This window comes from Eretmochelys imbricata, chromosome 5, assembly GCF_965152235.1.
Source record: "Eretmochelys imbricata isolate rEreImb1 chromosome 5, rEreImb1.hap1, whole genome shotgun sequence".
Lineage (NCBI taxonomy): Eukaryota > Metazoa > Chordata > Testudines > Cheloniidae > Eretmochelys > Eretmochelys imbricata.
In genome coordinates, this window is record NC_135576.1 from 19,838,314 (window position 1) to 19,859,366 (window position 21,053).

Here is a 21,053-nt window from a genome sequence, read left to right on the forward strand (position 1 = left end):
CAGCAATTTTTCTCCCCTCCTCCTTGTAACAACCTTTTATGTACTTGAAAATTGTTATCATGTCCCCTCTCAGTCTTCTCTTCTCCAAACTAAACAATTTTTCAATCTTCCCTCATAGGTCATGTTTTCTAGACCTTTAATCATTTTTGTTGCTCTTCTCTGGACTTTCTCCAATTTGTCCACATCTTTCCTGAAATGTGATGCCCAGAAGTAGACACAATAGTCCAGTCGAGGCCCAATCAGTACAGACTGGAGCAGAAGACTTATTTCTTGTGTCTTGCTCACAACATTATGTACACCAGGAGACGTAATAACTCACTGACCTTCATAAAATCCTGACTTTTTCTTTGAATCTTCCAGAAAATTCATTTTTATGTCAAGCCTGCAGGCTTTTGTGTCAAAACTAGTTCAAAACTTGATTCATTATTACTGTCAATACTGAGTCCACTATATGTGTGAGAGAAATATTACTCAAAGACTACATCTTTTAACCAACCTGCTTTAAACAAAAAAATTCCACCACTGTCCTTGTTGGGGGTGCTCTGTTTGTGGCCATTTCGCAGAGGCCCTGATAAAAAGCCCAGTGAAATCAAAGGGTCTTATTGTTAACTTCAGTAGACTTTGGGTTAGGCCCTACTTGTTCTTGCACTCAACACAGATATGTCAATCTTACCTGCTGCACATTGTCCAGGCTTTCATGTCTTGGAGCCACTGGTACTTTGTGGGCAACACTGTAGATTCCCCATCTATTATAGTCCTATATAAGAAGGAATGTTGCTGCTGCTGTTATAACTTGACTTGCAGACACTACAATACCATGACTTCCAACTTTAAGGTAAGTTTTCCCCCTTAGCACTGCACATCAGATTGCAGCTCCGATATGTTGCTGCCTATGCCTGGAACTTCCATTGTTGCTGTCAAGAAAGCACATTGGAGATGATAAGAGCTTTGGCTGTGATGTTCAAAATAACCTAAGGGAATTAGGTGCCAAATTAATACTGAAAGTCAATGTGAGTTGGGAGCCTAATTAACCAAGACTTATTTACAAAACCCTGCCTTTGCACTTCTTACCTCTTCAACTTTTAATTTGATCCACTCCAATGAAAACACAGCTTAGGATACTAAGCAGTTGGTTGCAGTTTTACAGCCAAGTTAGCCTACCAAAAAAATACCCCTGTCCACAATATGGGTTAAAAATAGTAAAATGTAACTTGTCAAGTGAACATCAATAAAATTCTTTTCTTTTCTAAATACATATGGAATTTTAAAAAGCCAAAGCAGAAATATACAGACAGAACAATAGCTTTAGGGCTGAGAGCTTATGAAGAAAGTTTGAGCCTGGAGTGGATTTTTACAGTGGAGTTTTAAACCACTTTAAAATGCCAAGCTTAGTTTTGACATGGTTACGTGTGCCCCATAAAAATAAAGTGACTTGAAGACCCTTTGGGACCCTCAAACAGCTCCCACACTTGCTATATACATTTTGCTTCTCATTTTGTTGTAAACTGCTTATTGCCTTTTGTGATACTGCGGTTATTAGGTTAGATCAGCAGCATTCCCATTATAAACCACTATTGATCATGTACAGTGCTTGAATGGTCGGTAGCTTTTTATGTGAAGGGAATAAATGATATACTTGTTTCTAATCATTAAACTACAGAGTTATTGAGGGACTGAATAACTGCCCTTAACATGGCTATTATTTTTGCAGGTACAGTGCTCGGTAATGTTTAAGCATAATTACTTGGTAATCTGGTATTTACTATGTAACTGCAAAGTGTAATATTTGCATCTTGTAAAATAAAACAGGCATTTAAAATATTATTACTTTCTAGTTTTCCTTTGTGTTTCTGCCTGCATTTTCCCAGAATGCAATGCTGTTACATGTTTCCTTTCAACTAAACCCTCATAACTGTGACAAGTTTGTGCAATGTGGGTATTTTTAACTCTTGAGATTGGCATCATGCCCTGCTCATTGAAATTATCAATTTACCATTGTGCATGGTGCCTGTCATTTCCCAATTCACTGGCAGTGTGGGAAGGAAAGCTATGGTGGTCTCTGAAGCCCAGAGAAACTATATATTTGTTTGAGCAGTGAGAGTTTAGAAAAATCTGCCTAGAGAGTAACCTCCAAGCCTAGGGAAAGCTTAATTAAAGTCAGTGGAGATGTTTTCTTCTCATTTTCTGATGCCTAAGGGAGGAAAACAGCACTTCAGAGTCCATTCAGGGCTCAGTCCATATTGCTTAATCCTTCTCACAGTCTTTCTAAACATCGCCTTGGTAATTTTTAAATATCACATTCTGATCATGATGTGAATCATGACCTGCACATTGCTAGGGCTGCATGAGCCATGCAGGGTTTATTTCAGTAGGGGTTTGCAAAATGAAGCATGCAAGTTTGGCTCGCAGGGATTGGCAGCAAAAGCAGAGCAAATGTGAAACCTGAAGCTTCACGAGGATGTCTGATTTTGACAAAGCAGATATCTCACTGGAATCATGCTTTGCACTTGTGAAGCGGGTGGGCAGATGGATGGGGATGTCATGTGCAGGCTGGACCTCTAAAGTACCCTAGCCCATGTTTGCCAAATTCTTGAACATGGGCTTAGGTTCATGAACCCTTCCAAGCCATGCTGTGGGCAATTGGGTGTGACATGAATGTTTTGCACAGCTGTCAATATCCCAGGTTTCAGCACAATTATCGTGCATTAGGATCATTTTAAATAATAAGGTGGTAGAAGCCTCAATGCTAAAAACACTTAAAACTAGACACTCCAAAATGCTGGGAAATATGCTATGGGAAACAATGCTGCAATTGACAATGGGGAGAGAATGAATTAGAGGACCCCAAACTCTCTTCCAGCTCTAATATCTAAAGCTTAGTTTATTGGTGTTAAGACACTGCTCATATTGGCGGAGAGGTGGGTGGGCAAGAGGGATATTTGTGTCTAGAGTGGCTCTGAACCTTCTGAAGTTTTCAGAGAAATAACTGTCTAGATAGTCAGAGTACTTTTGGTCTTCTGGACACACAAGCAAGGGTGAGGGCTGCAACCCATTTAACAGGTGCATTGTACCTTCCATCACCGCCCCTGTGTGAAGCCCACTCCACATCCTTTGGATATCCTTTTCTAGACCTTGTATTTAGCATCTGGAAGGACTGAGACTGTGACTGGCCCCTGTACACGAAAACCAGAGGTAACTCGGAAGGCTCCTTGCATCTTCTTCATTCACCACCGTGCACACCCATGCAAAGCAAGTGACTGTCTGGCCTTACAGTTGTGGTTCAGATGGTCATTAGCATGTTCTCCCACTATGGGATGATGGAGCTCAAGTTTGAAGAGAACATTCCATCAATGCCCTTCTAATCTCTAGGTAACGGGATTGGATTTTAGTGCTTCTGCTGTTCCTCACAAGACTAGGTTATTGTATTTAAATGGGATCAAACATAAGAGAATCTACTCAGGTGGACACTTGTCTTAACTGCCCCAAAGAACTGGACAGTTGGGGAACTACTCATGAGTTTTTAAAATCAGACTGCAATGTATCTCATGGGATTTCAGTATTCATTGATTTATGCAATGCCATCATAATTGTTGGTATCTATTTGGATTCCAGTGATACCTACCATAATGTGTTCTGAATCAAGGCTTGTTGAAGCCAGCAGAGAGACTTGCATTGACTTCAGTGGGCTTTGGATCAGGGCCCAGATGTGTGTTCATGTACGCATGCACACACAGGAAGACACAATCCCTGCCTCAGCCAGTTTACAATCTAAGAAGACAATCAGTGTAGTAAAGGTGGAGTAGAGGGATGCAGTCAAAGAATGTACAATTTTTATATACATTTATTATTTTTTTAATATCAACTGTCATTGGATGCCCCTAAAACTACTCATTTATTACTTCATTAATTTCTTGTAAAAATGATGGGTGAGTTATTATTGTTTTCCATCTCTTCTAAAGCATTGTCTGTTTTTGGAAGAGAAGAAGGGACAGAGTAAGCTGCTGCCTAGCGGAGCTGAACACAAGGATTGCTAAATTGTCAAATACAATAATGTGTTATGACACAGATCAGCTGTTGTTTTCCAGTCTCAGAAGAAACCTCATTCCTTTGACTGTATTAAATTATCTGAAAATGTCCTTTAAACTCACTCAGGGCCCTTTCATCAGAACATCAGACATGAGTTGCATGAATGGTAAAATCTCTTTATAGCTATTGTTTCTTTGGATATTTGGTTTACCTTCAGTTTACAGCAAAGTAAATAAATAAATGAAGGGTTTGGTGAATTGTTACTATAGCAATCCCCATGGTAACATAAAAATGCCACAAACACTCATCTTCCTGTAAGAGCTCAAGTATGAGTGAAACACAGGGCTAGCTCTTCAAACATGATGATACGAAATTAAATAAAATTTCAGTTGCTTTTAAAGTTAGTCAAGAAGAGTTAATGTTCTCACTTAGAAATAAACAGAAATGTCTGAAATCTCTCTAGGTCTCTTGGAGTAGAGTCATCTGTCATTTATCCCCGGTAACTACACTGCTATAGGAAGTATTTCTGATTTGAGTATTTTGCTTCTTCTTTCTTCCTTGTCATAGGACTAAATGATTTCCTTGGGTCCTCTGAGTGGCTGTAGTATGTTTTATGGGATTGCGTAACTTCTCTATTGTGAAACAGTTTAGCAAATATCACAAGGTGCTGTGTTCCTAATGGCAGTGCACTCACATTTTTCCTCAATCTCCTCATGTCTATGCAGAATGTGACTATACTGCAGATATTCAACTTTTATCATAGGTCACTGTACCTCTATAGAGGAAGCAGTAGAAATGAGCCCTCAGTTTCTATTCAGAATGAAATGCGGAAACCTCTTGTTGACTTAGTAATCAACTTGTATATTTTTGACCCGACTTAGAATCTATTCAGAATAATTATTCTGGACCAAATTCTGATACCCTGATATTTTACTCCACAAATAGTCCCATTGACTTAAATGGGACTTACTAAGAGACAGATTCTGCAAATCTTGCTCAAGGTAATTCCATGAGGAAGTGGAATGCTGAATAGAAGAATATTGAATACATTAGTTTTCACCCTTTGTTCAGTCCATTGTAACTTTGCACATGCTGTTCCAATACAAAAAAATGGACCAAATTCATCACTGATGGAAACAAACACAATTCCACTGTGTTCAAAGAAGCTTATGCCTGCTTAAGTGATAATTATGACCTAAAACCTTCCAATGTACATATTGGACTATAGTTTTGGCCCCCATTCCATCCCCATTTCATTATGGAATTTATCTTACTTTAGGAGAGGAAGGATGGTCCAGTGGTTAGGACACTGGCCTAGGACCTGGGTTCAAGTCCTTGCTTAGGCACAAATTTCCTGTATGACCTTGGCCATATTACTGAGCTGTGCATCTGTAAAATGAGTGGACTAGTACTTTCCTACCTCACCGTGGTATTGTGAGGCTACATACATTAAAACAATTGTGAGGTGCTGAGACACTATGGTAATGGAGATCGTAGATAGAAGGGAATTCTGCCTGTTGAGCCAGAATTACCCCAACTTCTGATATAGGGGTTTATGAGGACACATATTAGGCGCAAGAGAGGGGTGGTCTGTGCCTTGTTATCCTGGGTCACTGGAACAGCTCTTAGACTATAGTTACCACCAGTAAGAACATCCCTGTTTTAACATGTGTGAGAGCAAACTTAGCATTTTCAATGTTCTCAGGATTGGTTAAGTCACCTTTGCCCCTAGCTTGGATTCTTGCATCTCCGCTGGACCTGAGGATCTGGCTCAAAGTTTGCCAAAAGACTTATTTCTATTTTGTTTATTTTGACAATTAAAGTTCATATATAATTGTAGCATATAGTCAGGACTCCTCAAGGCACTTTTAACATCAGCTATGTGAGCCAGTTCTTCAGCACTATTATCCAATGGAGTGGACCTGGTTGTGAGGTAGCATCATACTATGTCAGAAAGTGAGCAATTATGGAGTCACTTACTGAATTTTCTAGAGAATTTGAGGGTTTCATTACTATGATGATAGATTTTAAAAATTAAGTTTATTGACTTTATTATTTGTTCAAATGTACAACACTGCCTTTAAGGACTGAATTATTGTACTCTCTAACAATATACCATATTTTTAGAATTGTCCAACAAACAATTTAGGTTCAACTGACTGCAGAGGCAAAAAAACCAGTAAATAACATGTCAGAGAGACATTGATTTATAAGAGGCTACAGGGCATTTAGATTCTTTCGAAAGGATGGGAGGGAGGGAGAGAAAGAGGAACAGACAAACAGATATAGAGATATTCCAAAACAGCCTTAGGGACAGGAAAGGAAAGGAGTTTAGTTCCAAATATGGCTGTAAGAATAAACAAAATCAAAGATAGTGCTCGCTAGAATGTATTAAATGTTCTAGTCCATTTTGTGGTACATGACAACTCCAATAAAACCCTCTGGAAATGAAGGGAACTCCTGCAGCAAATATTTCCTTGTGTTTTGTTTTTCATCAATTAATCACTGCTCCGTTAAAGTTCTCAGTGACTAACAGTTGATAATAGTCTTTTTATCCCTTGCACTACATAACTCCAGATCCTCGATGAGACTGTAGAAGCCAAAGCATAGAACAACAATAGTTCTCTTGATAAAGCTTCCCCACATACCTCAAATATTACACTTTTTTTACCTTTACAAAATGTTCTTGGTAAATTTAGTCTCATGAAATTTAGGGACTATTCCTTGCCTAATCCTGCAAGATGCCAAGCAAGTTCAGCTCCATATGATCTCAGTGAATCTGACAGGATCAGGCACTGAAGAGTAGAGATTGAAATAGCAATAGCTGGAATTATGCATGGTGTGAGCAGATACCTTATAATTTTCCATATTCAATACTCCCAAGTCAACCCCAGTCCTGCCTTCTGTAATGTAAAACAACTCCTGGCCTCACTTCCTCAGCGGCTGGAAATCACACCAAAATGTAGCATGCTGATTAGCTTTGCTTTCTTTTATAAATAGAAAATGAGAATTTAATTCTGATGGAAGGTACTGACCTGATAAGCCTAGACACCCAACTCCTCTGTTTATCTACAGCAGTGGTTCTCAAAAAGGGGTACACACGGGCTTTAATGAAAATGAAGAGCTGGTTCTTGGTCACCAATGATCTAGGCTGGATTTGCAATAGTGACCTAAGGGTGAAAGACTCAGTACTATCTAGTGCTGTATTTCTATGGTGCTTTTTTTGATATGCACGAATTAAGTCTAGGCTACAACCAACAATCTAGTTCTGGCTTGTGATCTAAGCCAGCATTTGTAGTCTGTTTCAGGGTGAAAGGCTAATGCACCAACCTGCTGTGTCACCAAACCTCCCTATCTTTCTCCTTCAAAATAGTTTTCCTTCCCCCCCGACCCCCCCCCATGCACACTTCCCAGAAAGAGAGCATACAGAATTTACTTTTCATATAACACCTCCAGATTTTCTGTGTGGAAAACTTGATGACTTTTAATAGGGATTTGAACTTTTAGACTCAGACTATCAAAATGCAATTTCATACCTCCACACAAGGAGAAATAACACTGATAGAATTTCCACTTATCTTTACGCCAACAAATTTTTAAAGTAACACACTGCTGGAGTACTGCTCTTTTACGCCAAATGAAATGAAGTAGAGGTTAAAAGTCGCTGGTGATATTTTTATTACAACAGGGTATAATTGGTGAATTAAAAGGATAAAACGAACACTAGCAACATAGCCAGTGCTGTGCACACAGAACCAAAGAAAAATGAAATGGGATTGGGGGGTGCAAGCTCTGCTTTCAGCTCTGCAATTTAAGTGTTCAAAGAGTAAAATGTAAAGTGAGCTGCAAGGGTCAGATCTGGATAAGAGCCCACATTCTGTGTCTCAGCATCCGTTCAGGAATAAATTTGGCTCTTAATCAGGGCTGACAATTAGGCTGTACAGTTAATATTTTTACAGCTGTTTTATTAATAACATATACAGAGCATCCAGCCAGGATTTGTTGGAGACACCTCAGGAAAACGAATGATGTAAATAACAGATGGATGTAGAATATTCTGACACACAGGCGTAAAGATATTCCCATCTTGTTTAGAAGGAATTTAAATAGACAGATTGTAGAGAAACAGGCAGGGGGGAAAAAAGAAAGAGAAGAAGAAAGAAGAGAACATAGAGCACAGTATATAGAATACTAGGTATTTACAGAGCCTGATATACCCACTTGAAGTAACAGTAGCATTCAAAAGACTAACAGTGCCAAGGGTTGCCATGCAACATTTTTCTGATTATCAACCTTTTTAAGCAGATAGTACTATTACTTCAGTGCTTTCACTAATATACACTATGTTTATGTCCCTGTGGCTTACATAGTGTATCAGCGAGGGCGGTCTCCTGCAGCCAGGGGAACAAAGCTGGATTGCTTTAGGCAGTCACTTAACCCTCTCACATGACTTATAAGCCCCACACACTTAGCAAAATCCTTTTTTTTAAATTATATTTTTATTAATTTCTTAGATAGATCTGAGTCTCCTAGACTCAGGCTGCTTCTTCCTCCATTCCACAGCCCCCATCACAACATCTCTGCTCCCTGTTCCACTTTATTTTGTTCACCGTAGTAGCTATTCTTGCTTTCCTATATCGCAACCTGTTCTTCATCATCTAAGCAAGCTTGACTCACTGCTCTAGTGGTCTCTCTTCAGTACCTCGAAAGCACCTTGGGTTGTTACACTTTTAATTCCCTGTGTCAACTTGACTGTCACACAATTTTTTGTCCTTGCACATGCAGTAGAAGGATGCAAAGCATTTTAAAAATAAAAGCATTTTAAATTATTCCTTTAAATAGGTTTTCATGTTGAACATAATTATTAACCTATAGATAGGCAACAAACCAGTACTGTATGCATTACAGAGATTTTTTAAAAAAATAATGCTATGCCATCACAAAACAACCACTCAGTGCCAAGCGATAAACAAAGTTTCAGAGGGGTAGCCGTGTTAGTCTGGATCTGTAAACGCGGCAGAGAGTCCTGTGGCACCTTATAGACTAACTGACGTATTGGAGCATGAGCTTTCGTGGGTGAATACCCACTTCGTCGGATGAATGTAGTGGGAATTTCCAGAGGCAGGTATAAATATGCAAGCAAAGTTGTGATCATTGCATAGTAGATTTTGTGGTCCCAGATTAGATTTAACTGATTTTTAAAGACACATTAGATTTTTTAATTTGTATTTTCCCCTCATGGTATCACGACAGGACAGAATTGAGGTTCTAACCTCAATTTCCGTATTGTAACATGATTGCATAGCTTCTTAAGTTTAACCAGAACTCTGACTTTCCTGGGTTTACAGTGCTTGCTTAGGAGATCATTACAACATACTTGTAATAATTTTACCCTTTAATTACTGATACACATTCAATCTTAATTTCAATTTAATGTAGTTTCTTTATCTGTGACTCTGTTAGAAGGTTTGAACATGGTGGCAAAATACTGGAGAAAGAAGAACTGGATGACATGATGTATTGGGACTCCCAAAATGTTTTGACAAAATTTCTCACAACAGTCTACTAAAGAAGTAATCAGTCATGGGGTGAGAGGTAAAGTACTGTCATGGCTATGTAGAGTGACAATCAAAACATCTACAGATACAATAGGATATTTTAATAGGATGTTTTTTAGACCAACTATAAACCCTGAAGGATGGGAGTCAGAAAGGTTATCCCAAAAATGTCCACTACAAGTTTTTTTGCATCTTCTTCTGGAGTAGCTGATGGTGGTCATTGTCACAGATAGGACATTGGCTTGGATGGACTATTGGTTTAATCCAAAATGGGGATTCTTGTGTTCTTGTTCATGTCTGTAAAGCTAGAGCAACCACAAAAGGGATGCCGGCATGGGAAAAGAGAATTCATTTTTAAAAACTGAGCAAATGTTCTCAGAAACATATTTACATTATCAGCTTCTTTTTCTCTCAACCTGCTGGCTTCTTTATAAAGGGAAACCAAATCCTTTTTCTAAGGAATAATATCCCTCTGATTTAAAAAAAAAAATCTTTGGGCTGGATTCTCCAGGCTGCTAAATTCACTTTATTTACATAGTGTAATGTGAACTGAAACCTGGGCGAGATCCCTTGTGTAGGGAGGATCTACAATGGTGTAAAACTGATAGAGGCAAATTATCCGCTGGGCCTCCTCCACTGGAGTAGTGTGCCCACGGTTAAGAGGGGTGGGGAGTGGGTGTGTCTGGATGGGGAGATGAGACAGGGTGTAGATTAGGGGAAGGGAGGTGAATGGGTGTGGCCCTGGAAGAACAAGGCTCTGCCACACCTGTTTCCTTGCTGATGGAATGTCTTTCATTAGGAGCATAATTTTAAAATGTCTCCCTGTTGGGGCCAGGCAGAAAGAATTAGGGAGCTGTGATTGGTAACCTGTTAGCCCCGACTCTTCACTGTATCTGAGCTCTTTGCAACTCAGTGGAGAATTTCACCCTTTGTTTCATAATAAAGCCCTACAAAAATTCGGCTGATCTTGCATTCATTTTATAAAAGCCTGTTATTGCAACTGAGCGCCTGAGGAAGACTCGGGAAGCTGGATAACACCAAAGGCAAGTTTTATTCCCCTTACTCCTTTGCAGAGCTCACATTCTTTTCTCTCCTTCTCTTCCTCTATCCCCTCTTTCCTCACGCAGCCCACTCTCCATGGTGCAACCTGGGAATTGTAGTTCCTGCACCCAAAGCTAGAGGAACCTCCTAGGAACAACCTTACAAATTCAAACTGGTGTGGCTATCTGCACCTAGCTAGGTACAAATCTTGTTTTTACAAAACCTGTATTTGGAGCCAAATTAGACTCGAAGGGCCCAATTCAGGAAAATCTCCTGTGCACTTGCCTAACTGTAAGCATGTGCTTAAGCCCATCCCTATTCAGCAAAGAACTTAAGCGTACGCTTAAAAGTTAAGCATGTGTGTAAGTGCTTTGCTGCACTGGGTCCTCTACTAGCAGATTTCTTGGGGGGAACAGCTGCCACATATTTGTGTACAATACGAGGAACTAAACATCAGCAGTGTATGATACACAAATGCTTTGCACATAAATAGTAAAACAAAATCATTTGGCACGAGTCACGGGTGAATCACATGGATTTGCAATTGCATTTGTACACTGGGGTTTTCTTTGGAGCTTCACATGCAGGTCCGATGGTTAGCAGCTGTAATTGATTTTAGTTGCTGAAGCCTGGGTTATCTATCCACCATATCGCGAAGACTGGAGAAAATGAAGTTAGGGTTAGATAATACCACAAGGTGCACAGGAAACCTGAGGGAAAATGTGGGGCACTGCGGAAACATATGGCCTGTGAAGGAAAAATATGAAAGGAGATTGTAGGCAAGATTCAGCCTGGCCCCAGAGTAGGTGCAAAAGCCGATGTTAGAGACCTCATGCATCAGTGCAGGTAGCAAGATGATAGAAATCGCTAAAGGGGCATGAGGTTTTGTGAGAGGTGTGCTTCTGCCACTATGGTAATAGCACTGCCCCCTCCCCTCTCGCCTGCTGCGCTGGCCAGCAGAGCTAGCAAGGTTGCTGATGAGAAACAGATCAACACACTCAGGAGCCATTACTGACGGAGCACCTTCTCGAGGCAAAGTAGTTCCTGGTTCTCATCTGCAACATCCTCAGTGCAGAGCTTTGGCATGAAGGTGCATGAGAGCCCTATGAACTGAAGTGTTCTTCCCCTCAGTTAACTAATTAGAGATGTCGAATACTGCAAAATGTTTTCCATGAACAGTTCACATTTTTAACACATTTTTCTTCAGATGTGTTTGCCCCACTTTTGTGTTTTGCTTTCCATGAATATTCTTCTGAATGAGTTCACCAGCCCTGCATGCTGAAATCATGCATTGGAAATTAATATTTGCAGAAAGCAAATTTGGAGTTTGTACCTGCACTGGACCTGTATTAGTTGTAACAGTAATGTTCATCCAATCAGGGAACAAAAACATGCCATATGGCCCATGTGTCCAGTCAGAAGAGCTCACATTTTTGACTATCAAATCAACACCCACAACAAATCACACACAAGCAATCTATAGAATTATTAGCAGAAATTGTTTGATGGATATTTTTGAATAAAAATAGTATTTGAGAAAATGGCAGTATTGCCAACTCCCTCAGTTCTATCGTGGGTCTTGCAACACTGGGTATTTTTCTCAAAGCCTCAGCTCCTGGAACCAGGTGCTTATGTGAGAATCTCAGCTTTCAGCTTTTTAAAAAAGGAAGCTTCTAGCCCTCATGGTTGCAGAGGGTAGCTTGAAAATGTAAATCCTAAGGGCCGAAAAAACCAGATAGCAAATAATAAAACCATGAATCCAGAGTTACTGTAAAGACTCATAGACCACAGTTTACAAAATGAGGAGCCTGAAGTTAGACTTCTACATCCATATTCAGGCCACTAAATAAATAACCTGATTTTCAAAAGTGTGATTGCCCAGGAGTTCCCACTGAATTTATTGAAAACAGTGACACATACTGGTTGCTCAATACGTTTGAAAATCAGGCCTCCTAGGCTCAAGTTCTGCAAAGAGAACTGTGCAGGTACAGGTCTCCACCCATGTGAATCTCTCAGTAAGACTGGGAGCATATATACCTACCTATATATAAATTTAGGAGACCAGCCTTAGGCATCCATTTTTGAAAGTCTTGGTATAGAAACAAAGTTCTAAATTGCATATTTCCGTATTAATAGACAGTGCTGCAGACCACTTAATGTTTTGCTTAGTGAAAAGGCAACCTCCAGTAACAGCTGAAGATGGTACAGATGAGGAATACTAGTTTTCAATGGTTATGTTAACCTATCTTAATCATAACTAACATGTCGTTTTAAACATGTGTGTCACTTACCTGAATTAGAGTGCTTTTTTGTTCTATCTGAAGATGAATTAAATTAAATGGCAACTTAGCAAGAGAAGTAGAAAGAACTTTAAGGAGCTCTTTAACATCCAGTCAGAAGCAGTAGCTGAGTATCCTTTAATGTTTAAAGAAAAGGAGTACTTGTGGCACCTTAGAGACTAACAAATTTTGTTTAGTCAGTGGTTATAAAACTTCCCTGGTGTGGGGCTGAGGGAGAATTGGGGGACTAGGATTTGAGATTCTAGACACAAACATACTGCAGCTGATGAAGACCTTGAGTATTTCTGAGTAAAGGGATTACTAATAACTTCATCAGGACCTCTATAACTGCAACTGATTATTCTAACTTCCAGCTATATTACAATTATTTGAGTTCAAGTCTGAAGAGCTACATCCCATTGCTTTTAACTAGCTAAGTATGTCTGTGTGCTACCAATAGCTAAATATCCGAAACCTAGTGGAAATGGGATACTGTGTGATTCTTATTATTAACAATACTAAAGTCAAATTAAAAGTGGGAACTCATCACTGCATTCTTAATGTGCTACATTGTGGCAACTATATCTATTGCAAACGTCTCTAAAATCTGCGTAATCCAAACTAACGTGGGATGCAACACACTAGATGCATCAGGAAAAGTTTAAGAATAGAACTGGAGCATTAGCTTTGAATTTCTAGGTTGATGGGTTTGAAGTTACAGTAGATCTTAACTATTAAGCCAAATAACTGGATTTTCTTTTGTCCTCCACACAACATTTAGGTCCACATGTCATTACATACAAATCACTGCAATATTTTAGTGCCTCCTGGTACCTCATCGGTGGATGTTTAGTCAGGCACATTTCAACTCCATTGTCATCTGTTGGTGTCTATTGTAGGTGTTTTTAATTTTTATTTATAGATATTTCTATGGCATTTAGCAGCAAGATATTTGAGCACTTCACAATGTTAAATGCAGCATGTCTTGCTATTATTTATATGGTTCCCATTGCTTGTGCAGCTCACAAGCAAAGAATTCATCCTCACTATGCATTTGTAAGGTAGGGAAATATTAACACCATTTTAGCTGTGGGAAGCTAAGGTGCAGAAAGTGGTATTTTCAAAAGTGTCTCAATTTGACTCAAAAAGAATGAGTACTTGTGGCACCTTAGAGACTAACAAATTTATTTGAGCATAAGCTTTCGTGGATTAAAGCCCACTTCATCAGATGCATGCAGTGGAAAATACAGTAGGAAGATTGATATATACAGAGAACATGAAAAAATGGGGGTTGCCACACCAACTCTAAAGAAAGTAATTGATTAAGGTGGGCAGTTTGATTCCACATTGCACACATAGTAATGAAGATGAACTAAATATCTTGGCTACTAATGCCCGGCTGAGAGCAAGTATCCCAGATGAAATGCAGATAAGCAGTTTGTTGTGAAATAATATATATAGTGGCAGAGCTCTGACCTTGTCTCAGTGGGTCCCGCGCTCCCTGGCAGATTACGCTAGCCTCAGAGGCTCACTGTGCCCTCTATGTAGCCCTTCTCCCTCTAGAGGCAAGGGTCACAGCCTACTGAGCCATTTTCATCATCAAGCAGCAAGGAAGTTGGTGAGAGAACTCCCACATTCTCTGTTGTTCCTATGGGCTTATTCCAAAACAGTTTAGCCTCCTGTCCTGAGAGGGGCCTGTCTTCCCCTCCCAGGAGGTGTTTATGTAGTGGCGGGTTGGGGGGAACCCGGGCCCACCCTCTACTCTGAGTTCTGGCCCAGGGACCCTAATGGCAGCAGCTGTTAGCAGACAACCTTTCACCACCAGAGTTGCTACATTTCCCTGGGCCACTTCCCCACAGCTCTCCCGTTTCTCTCTCTTAATGCCTCCTTCACCCGTAGACATAAGAATAAATGAATATAAACTGGCCATCAGGAAGTTTAGACTTGAAATTAGACAAAGGTTTCGAACGATCAGACTAGTGAAGTTCTGGAACAGCCTTCCAAGGGAAGCAGTGGGGGCAAAAGACATATCTGGCTTCAAGACTAAGCTTGATAAGTTTATGGAAGGGATGATATGATGGGATAGCCTAATTTTGGCAATTAATTATCTTCAACTATTAGCGGTAGATATGCCCAATGGCCTGTGATGGGATGTTGCATGGGGTGGGATCTGAGTTACTACAGAGAATTCTTTCCTGGGTGTCTGGCTGGTGAGTCTTGTCCACATGCTCAGGGTCTAGCTGATTGCCATATTTGGGGTCAGGAAGGAATTTTCCTCCAGGGTGGATTGGCAGAGGCCCTGGGGGTTTTTCACCTTCTTCTGCAGTGTGGAGCACGGGTCACTTGTTGGAGGATTCTCTGCACCTCAAAGTCTTTAAACCACAATTTGAGGACTTCAATAGCTTAGATATAGGTTAGGGGTTTGCTACAGGAGTGGGTGGGTGAGATTCTGTGGCCTACATTGTGCAGGAGGTCAGACTAGACAATCATAATGGTCTCTTCTGACCTTAAAGTCTATGATTCTATGATTCTACCTTAGGGCTCCCTTTCCAGTGGCTTGAGGGTGTCTTCATTACCCAGCCCTTCAGCCACACTTCCTCTCCTCTGGCTCCCTGGCTTTCTCCGGCCTGACCAGAGTGAGCCCTTTTATAGTATCAGAGGGCCTTAATTAGAATCAGATGTTCACATTAGCTTAACGGCCTCACGTGACTCTTTGCAGGTTAATTGGAGTCAGGTGTTCTCATTAGCCTAATGGCTTCAACTGACTCTTTGCAGGCTAATTGGAGTCATGTGTCCACCCTAGCCTGGAGCAGCCCCTGCTCTGGTCAGTCAGGGAACAGAAAACCGCTTATCCAGTGGCCAGAATATCTGCCTTCTACTACTCTGCTGTACCAAACTGGCCTGGGTCTATCACAATATATATAAATATATATGAATATATAAAACCAAGAGGTAAACAGTGCACTAAAACAGGAGCCAATACATCACTGTATGGTAAAATACTATAAAAACACAGAAATGAATGATATTTTTAAAAATCACAATGTGATAATGATCAGTACAGTAAGCCTCTCTTGGGAACACACAGGCTTCCTAGAGAATGTCTACCTTGGCTATCAATGCCTTTATAAACACACTTTCTGTAGGGCCATGTGTGGAGCACAGGGTAAGATCTTGAGAGTCTGCTCGTCTACAGGGATTTAAATACAGAGATTGTGTTATCAGTGATAAAAGTTCATTTTAGTTTATTTGAGGGTAAGAATAAATAGCAATTAACACCAAATTTAACAGCACTGCTATTCTATACAGCCTATTCCTAACAGTGGCAGGAGGACGTACTTGCATTGCCATGAAATGTTACATATCTGACTGAATGCAAAAAGCTGGAAAAGCAGGTTAATCTATATACTGCACAACACAGAGGATGGCCCTGCTGAGGGTACCTTGCTAGGTGTTAGAAGGCCTCAGTTCAATTCTTGGCTCTGACTGGATGACCTGGGGAAAGTCACTTTGACCAAATTTTTCAAACGTGGTCACTAACTTGGGGTGCCTCCATTTTTGGCTGTCCCACTGCAGAAACCTACCACGTGGCTTCAGGGGTGCACACAGCTTCTGTTGAGTCAAATTGGAGTTTCTGTCTATCTTGGCATTTACTTCCTGCATGGTAGTATCTCAGGGCCAGGTTTTTACAGGTATTTAGACAGACAGGTGCCTTGTGGGATTTTCAAAAGTGTCTAGCCACCTAACTCCCATTGATTTCAGGCAATTTGAAAAATCTCACTTAGCTGTATTTTAGGCTCCTAAGTACCTTTACATATCTGGGCCACAGTTTCTCAAATATAGTGGGTGCTTAGCCCCTCTGAAAATCAGGCCCTCATCTCAGATTGACCTACTAAATTTAGAGGCCACCTCTGAAACGTTGGGCTTGAATCTCTCTTTACCTCAGTTTCTTGCTCTAAAATGGAGGTGCTGTGACTTTCCTTCCTCACAGGAGTGTGGTGAGGCTAATTGTATTCATGACTATGGATTGGGAGGAGAGAGGATTGACTAGGGCAGTGGTTTTCAAACTTTTTTTCTGGTGACTTCTCTGAAGACAATTGTTGATGCCTCTGATACAACGGAGCTGGGGATGAGGGTGTGGGAGGGGCTCAGGGCTGGGGCAGAGGGTTGGGATGGGGGGTGAGGGCTGCGGGGTGGGGCTGGGATTTCAGGAGTGTGGTGAGGCTAATTGTATTCATTACTATGGATTGGGAGGAGAGAGGATTGACTAGGGCAGTGGTTTTCAAACCTTGTTTTCTGGTGACTCCTCTGAAGACAATTGTTGATGCCTGTGACCCAACGGAGCTGGGGATGAGGGGTTCAGGGTGTTGGGGGGGCTCTGGGCTGGGGGTTGGGGTGTGGAAGGGAGTCAGCACTCTGGGCTGGAGGTTCAGACTCTGGGGTAGGGCTGGGAATGAGGGGTTTGGGGTGCAAGAAGGGGCTCTGGGTTTTGGGGGGCTCAAGGCTGGGGCAGGGGCTTGGAGCACGGGCTTACCTCAGGTGGTTCCTGGTCAGCTGTACAGTGGGGGTGCTAAGGCAGGCTTCTTGCCTGTCCTGGCACTGAGGACCGTGTTGCGCCCCGGAAGCAGCCAGCAGCAGGTCCAGCTCCTAGGTGGAGGCACGCAAGCAGCTCTGTGTGGCTCTCGCCCGCAGGCACCACCCCCCCAGCTCCCATTGGCCGGGAACTGGCCAATGAGAGTGCAGAGCCAGTGCTCAGGGTGGGGACAGCGCATGGAGCCCTGTGTCCCTCCAACCTAGGAGCCGGACCAGCTGCTGGCCGCTTCCAGGGTGCAGCACGGTGTCAGAACAGGTAGGGACTAGCCTGCCTTAGCCAGAGAGCACTGCCAATAGGACTTTTAATGGCTCAGTTGGCGGTGCTGACCAGAGCCACCATGACCCAGTGCCTTACATTCTGCAACCCAGTACTGGGTCACAACCCACAGTTTGAAAACCACTGGACTAGGGAGACAGCATCATCCCTTATGGAACCTATATAAGATAAAGGTATAAAATAACATAGAGCCAGTCAACATGGGTATTTTTTCCCTTCCACTATGGTGGGGAAAGGAAGCCTTCGGGAAAGCTTCAAGCATATTGCCCAAGAATTTTACCATTAATGACAATATCGCAGATGCTGGGGGGACCCAAGTGCTACCTGGATTCTGTAATACCTTTGGGTTTAAAGGGTCATATCTCCTTCATATTCAGTTAGGGGACAACTCATCCTCCATTAAATTATATGAAGGAAATTCTGTGAGCAACAACTTTGAGTTTCCAATTTCTTATGCAGGTTTTCTCCCAATTTGGCCCTAAATGGATTATTAAAGATGGACTGTAGTGAATGTTATTTGAATTCTTGTGTTCTTATTTAATAAAGGTAGTATTCGCTCGTGGATCAGGAGATATGGAATAAGTTACCAGATTTCCTCTGTGATCTTGGGCAAGTCACTTTCTCTTTCTGCGCTTCAGTTCCCGCATCTGTAAAATGGAGATAATACTTTTCTCCCAGTCTTTTCTTGAACTGTAAACTCTCTGGGACAGGGACTTTCTCCCACTATGTATGTATGGTGCCTAGTGCAATAGCGTCGTGATTTTGGCTGAGTCACAACATGCTACTGTAAACATTATTACTTAAGGATTCTATTTAGTATGAAATATTCTCATATATTTAAAAACTGATCTGTTTTCTCAATCTGGACAGCAATTGAAATATGATCATGGGCTATTCCCTGAGGTGTTCCCATAAAGAAAATCCTAGTGTATGGGGTAGGATGAATGAACCATAAACACATATTTTGTTTACGTGTGGTTATATTGGTCTTAATGCACCCTGCTCCCCATGTTAAACATTAACGTTCTCTTTTATATACTTGCTACTCATTAGGATCACATCATTAGAGCTTGACTACATAATTAAATTTCGTTAACTGTAAAACACAGGAATCCAAGCTTTCTGAACTTCAAAGCCCCCTTGCCAGGTATAACAAACAGACATTGAGGCATACAGTTGAGTACGTGCCAGGCAGATAACAGGATAATCAGGCATTTTAGTGAAGATAGTTAAAAGATAAAAATTGGAAGCAGATAGTCAACTGCTTAGTTTACTGATTTGCACAGCTCTACAGTACAGACGTCTTCCACATAAATTTAACCATTATTATTGTATTGCCCTTTTCCAAGAAAGGGTAAAGGAGATTTGTAGGAGCACTTAACACATGTAAATCCCCACCTCTCTAAACCAAAGCAGTCTGTTAAATGGGTCCATAAATTTTGTAAGTATTCTGTCCTTTTAGAAACCATACCTTTTTTTACTTTTAATGTAATTAAACCTTATTATAACACAACTGTTGCGAACCAAACATTTAATATACTCTACGTGGGTGTTTATAAGAAAGAGGGTGATCGTCACTGGCTTAATGTAGGCAGAAGGTCTGTATAAAGTACAGTGCCGTATCACAAAATTGTCAGTTGTTTTCTCAAACATAAGCTGAGGCCATTTCATCCCTTAAAATACCCAGTTCCACATTTGGGTGCTAAAATCAGCACCTAGACATCCAAATACCTGTCTGAGGCACCTGTGACAATCTCAGCATCTGCAGCGTTGTTGTAGCCATGTTGATCCTGGCATGAGACAAGGTGGGTGAGGTAATATTGGACCAACTGCTGTTGGTGAGAGAGACAAGCTTTCAAGCTCACACAGAGCTCTTCTGGAGCTTGAAATGCAAGTGTCTGCCTTTGAATGTTTGGCTGTTGTTTTAACTTTATTTGTTTTTGTTTTTTTTAATCTTCACTGCTGGGTGATGATATACCAACAAACTCTGTCAAGGTTTTACTGATAGAGAAGCATATAAAGCCTTCAGTACCTTCTCCCAGATACTTGAAGGCTCCAGCCTGCAAGGTGCTAACCTCATCACATAAAATAATCCCTAATTTTAAGTACATGAATAATCCTGTTGATATCATTGGGACTGTTCATGTGCTTAAAGATAAGGAAGCACGTTGGTGGATTGGGCCTGGAGACTTAAGCACCTCACAGGATCGAGCCCATACTGGTCATCATCTCATGTCCTATGACCTGCAAAAACAGTTGAGACTGTCCAAATTATTTTTGCACTCCATCACATGGTCCCATCTTGACCTGGTTGGGAGCCAGGAATTCTCTATACTAGAACCTCATTTGTGGAACAATCTCACTGAGTAAGCAAACAACTTCTGTGGCCAACTACTGGCAGGATTAGGTCTTCAGTTTGTACTGTTTAAATAGAGTTCCTTATGAACAACTTTGATGCAATATATTGCATTTTGTTTCTCTAGCTATTGCATGAAGAACACCATCAATAAATTAATTACATAAAAGGTGCCTATTGTGCAATTTATTATATGATTATTGTACAAAGCTCTAGTTGAAAATTAATTAGGTTGGATAGTACTTAACTTCCATATTCTAGAGTTAATATTCCTGCACTGGCCCACTCCTTTTATGATTCTTGTCATAATGCTGTGATGTTGCATCACTGCCAATTTAACTACACTTCTACCAGTATGATGAATAAGGAAAAATGAAAATTGCATTTGGCACTTTTAATCAGATAATTATTTTTAAGAAACTAGCAGGAATGTTAAATACATTTCCCAGTTTTTTCCATCTGTTCCAACCGACGTGCAAGACTGGCACTGAAATAACGAGGCAGATCTCATGAATATGCCTCATAATGAATATTTCAGGATTATCAGTGTACAAAGAGGTATATGCAATATCTGTTTTGCAGGACATCTGGTTGTAACATGTGCCTCATTAAGTTACACCTGTAAATTTGAGGTCAATTTTTAAAGCAGTAATGGTAATAAAGAATTCAATGAATAAGATTATTAAGGGTGCCAGGTGTTGGATGTTGTAAGTACTAGTATATTGCTCAGATGCTGGTAACCTATTGTTAATTAGTATAGCTCCAAAATTTCTGGTGTAGTGTGTCCAGAAGCACAGTTATAGTTAAATCACTAGTAAAGTTGTTGTGCATCAAATGTCTTTTCCCTGTTGCTTAAAAGAATACTCTAGTAATGGTACTTGAGGGATATAATGACCTTTAAATAATTCCACAATTTTTAGTGA